At 35.5% G+C, this 4538-nt stretch overlaps 1 protein-coding gene across 1 annotated transcript in view; it reads left to right on the plus strand.

Moving 5' to 3' along the window:
* The window catches only part of LOC103918340 (triadin-like), a 126677-nt gene that overhangs the window by 110967 nt on the left and 11172 nt on the right, over window positions 1-4538 (plus strand). The window lies entirely within an intron of this gene.

A 4538-nucleotide genomic window follows, 5' to 3' on the forward strand; every position in this document is an offset into this window, starting at 1 on the left:
ACTCTTTCAGAGCCCTCTTTACCTGGAAAGACTCAACTTTATACCTTCCACTTTTATCTATTTGATATAAAGGTCTGTTTCTGCTTCAGAGAATACTTTAGGTAAAATACTTCAAAATTGTCACTTGATAAAATTTAGAAATAATTCTGGACTAATTCTTGTACTATCAGGCACATCTAGTAATGTATTTGGCTTGTGGCTCATGCATTCTATGTGTACAGCACTAAGTCTAATACCTGGACAGCTTTGCAGTCCATAATGGAGGCATATTTTCTGTTGTCATTGGAGACCTGGTTTGTGAACATGACTTCAAATGTAGGTGCTGTCATTCAACCTCAATCTTGTTCAAGGTGTCTGAAGTCCACTCTAAATCTTGGTCCACAAACATTATTGGACCTCTCCCATTACACTTGGTAACATGTCCTCTGAGCTTGGAATGATTGTTTACATCAAAAGGGAATGAGGAAAATTCTACCAGGGAATATACTAAGGGAAAACCCAAAGCCCAGGGAGAGATCCCAGAAATAAAGAGGGATCTTTGGTGAAAAAATGAGTTAGAGGATAAGCAGAAGTTGACAACAGACAAGGTAGTCAAAAGTTGGGGGTTTTATAATTAGTTCATTAATTGATTACTTCTCATGCCAAGCCTAAAAATTATTTGCCTAGCAAATTATTAGAGACACACCTATAGGTACTGTAAGTGTAGGGATAAATTGGTCTAACTAAACAACATATGAGGGTCGCAGCCTATGGAAAAAAAGACTATGAAAAAACCCATATTATTTTTTAGCATGCTGGTTCAGATCCAGTAATGAGAATCTGATTTGCCTAACTTTGCAAAATGAATCCAAATAGTAATATTATTTCTGCCTGTTGGACAATGATTTCATCCCCTTTCTCTTAACTGGGTCAAAACATTTTGCTAAAATTAAACTAACTGGCTCCAAACATTTATAAATATGTACTAGATTTGTGCCAAGTCAAATGAAATGAAAAAAAAAAAAAGATATATATCTCAGTATAAATCTCTGAATTATTTTGCCACAAATGAAATAACAATAACTAGTATCTTAATGCTTCTCATTGTTAAGTTGGTTTTGCTCTTTAGTTCAACTGGTATATCTTCTTAAATCACACTGCAAGAAAAGAGAAGAAATGTACATATTATGTATTTCCATGACATATCTCATGGAAGCAAAGTTCTATACAAAATATAATTCTTCAGCAGTTTTCTGAGTCAGAGATTATTAGTCTTTGTTCCAGATAAATGGTCATTTCTTCAAATCCCTCTTGAACTTTAGGAAAGTAATTCCTCCAAAGTCATATTCCTTCTCTTCTAATGGGGACATTGTCTAGAGGACAGAGCAACTGCCTTACTTTTTTATCAATATAGATTTTGTTTTTAAACATTTATCAGCGGAAAAACAGGCATCCTGATGTTGGAGTGAGTTCATGTTTCCAGGTTATCATCAGTATAGTCAAATCCAGTGGACAAATCATAAGTATGTGATGCAATTCTTAATTACTGAGACCAGAACTGACAGCAGATGCTGCGAAATATTTTAAAGAAGCCAGCCTATTGAGCTCCTACGGTGTCTTTCTGTTTTTCCTTGTTCCTAGAACTGTGTAAATTCAGGGTGAGGAAGACATTCTAATTTAGCTTCATTTTTCATTGTAAGTAGCACACAGGCACAGATTCAATCCTCCTAATCATAAGCACTTAAATAAGGGCATATTTGCACAAGTTCCATGGTCAATGAGAGAGGAACTTCTCCAATGGGTTACTCATCCCTTCGAAATCTGAATTGCCTCCTAACATTACATCATGTGGCTAGAGATAAATCCAGAAAGTAGTGCCTCTAGTGTCTGCTGTTAAGCAGGATGAATTTGGACCTATCAGGGTTTGTCAGTAGCATCGTTCAAGCACTGTCTCTTTCCTGAGTTTTTATGGTCATAAAGAAGTGCTGCTGCTCCCAGTAGCAAATTCTCACTGAGGAAGATAAATGTGTCACATAATACTACACACATCCATAAAACTCTTTATTCAATAAAGATTTCAGTTAGAACGATAACTGAAACAAAGCAAGCACTTGAATCATTCAAATGCCAGCTTCACTTTCATTAGTTGCTTAAGTGACTTATCATTCACTGTTCCTCTCCTCTCTCCTCCCCTCCTCTCTCCATCCCATGCCTTCACAGCTAAATAAATATCTGGTATTAACTTCCAGTACGTGTTATCCATTCTTGTTAACATAATAAGATCCCTGATTGCTTTTACCTTCTTCTTTGGTTTTATGTTTTTTGTGTGCATAAATATGATTGTATGTAAATTTTAAACCAACCTTTTAGTGACTGACAGTTCTTTAGAAACAATGATTTTAAAGCAATATGTTGTAATTACATTAGTTGAACATGCTGGCCATAGGAATGAGTCTACAGAGACCATGTCACGTCCACATGCCTAAGGTACATGATCAGCACACAGTGCATCCTATCAAGACACCGTCATTGTTTATTGAGCAATAGCAATAAAATCCAATTCTATATTGCTTACCCACCAAATACCACTGTAGTCTGATGTAATTACCACCGCAGACTGTGAAAAAACCCAACAGATTTTAATAGACTTTGGATCAGGCTTGCATTAATTTTTGGTCCTTCTTAAATATCATTCCTTGAAAGATTCATTTGCTTGCTCCTATGTTTCACTAATAAAACACATAACGCCAGTACCAGACTCATTTGAAATCTTGATGCTAGCAAAGTTGTAAAGACTGTGTACTCTGATCATTGCTATGCTTTGTTCAGTGTGTCTGTATTACCACGTGTGTCGCACTGTTACATCTTGCATGGTTTTACCGTCTAACAAAAAGAATTGTTTAATGAATTTTGGGGGAATGTCACGCTTTGGGGATATTCACACATTTATGTGAGAGTTACGTGGTTTGTGTGCAGTGACCATAACATGGAATATAACACTTTTCTCTGAACATACAGCTTATTTATCCGCTAAGCCTTCTTACTAGTCAATGCAAGAGCCAGTTAGAAAAATAATAATTTTTTGCTCCCTTAAATGATTGTTCAGTGTCATCTGTCACATTCAAGTTAAAAGAGAGAAATAATGTTTCACCTTTTGTTGTAGAAATCGGTTTTGTTAGAACAAAGATCTCATTCGTTGAGCTCTGTTGTTATGTTTCAAAAAGAGCACTGACTTTTATAAGTAACAAACCATAAGTGGTTTTAACCAGTTCTGGTCTTAGGATCTTATATATGTTTTTGCTGTGGTGACTTTTTTCCCCTCTAATGACATTAAATATGACCAGACTGACCTTCTAGCGCTATTGATTTGATACATTTACAACACATTTTATACCAAGAAATTGTCATTAGAGACATGTACTACTGACTTTGTACAGACACTATTTTTGTCCTGCTGATTGAAACACCGATAAAGGCTAGTTTCTTTTGTGTATTTAGCAATTTTCCTGAGGGTGTTGGGATCACAGACACACTTAAGAAATGGAACAATCTTCAGAGTGTTTTTTGCTCACTGTTGAGCACTATTTTTGAGAAAAGGTGTATTTATTCTTTTAAAGTATAACTATTTTACCTTCTCCAGACCTTGCAGTCCCATGATGCTTGAAAAAGAGCCATTAAGAAGAACATGCGATCTGAGTTCTCATGGCTGTAATGACAATGTTGTTGCCGGTATTTAACTCTGCTACTCAAACACCTTTAGTATTTTTTTATTAAATAACTTATTATCTGACAGGCACCCTGCTAAAATGGATATGAAAACTTGCATGGTGTTTGCAAAGATGAGCAATTAATTGCATTATTTCACAGACACTTTGAAAGTAGCTTTGAGAGCTACTTTCCGACCATTCTTCATTTTCTTACCTTATTCAAGACACAAAATAAGATGCAAAAGAAGTATCCTCATGGGACAATTTCTTTTTTTCCCTTTACTGTCTGCACATTGTCTATACAATGTAGAAAAATGTCATTTTAAGGGGATATTTTTAGACTTGATTTAGCATTGATTTGAAGTGGTAGTGATACTTCTTGCTTATGTGTAATGGATATATAAAAGTTTTCTCCTCTTCTTTTCCCCCTCCTGCTTCCCATTAAGCATTGTATTTTCTCAGAATGGCAGTAGTGTGGCTGTACAGCATGCTCAATAATAAGAAAGGAGTTGAAAAGGATTTATCAAAAAAAGATAAATCTAATTTTTTTAACAAACCATGTTGTTTTGAATAGCCAGTACCTAAACATGGACCATATTGTGAATTTAAGATAAAAGTATTTGGTCATCTGCATAAGCCCTCAATGTTCAGCTTTGCTATTCAGGGAAATGGGATTTAACTAACTGTCAGTTATACAGTGCAGCTAAGCACAGAGACTTATATACTTGTGTTAGAAAGTACAAAGGCAAAAATTTGTGATATTTAGCAAGGATTGCACACCACTTCCCTTCCCCATCTGCCCCTGTGCTTTCTCTGGTCAGTTTGTCATACTGTAATTTTACTGAAATGTTA

Source organism: Pygoscelis adeliae, unplaced genomic scaffold (assembly GCF_000699105.1).
Source record: "Pygoscelis adeliae isolate BGI_AS28 unplaced genomic scaffold, ASM69910v1 Scaffold54, whole genome shotgun sequence".
Lineage (NCBI taxonomy): Eukaryota > Metazoa > Chordata > Aves > Sphenisciformes > Spheniscidae > Pygoscelis > Pygoscelis adeliae.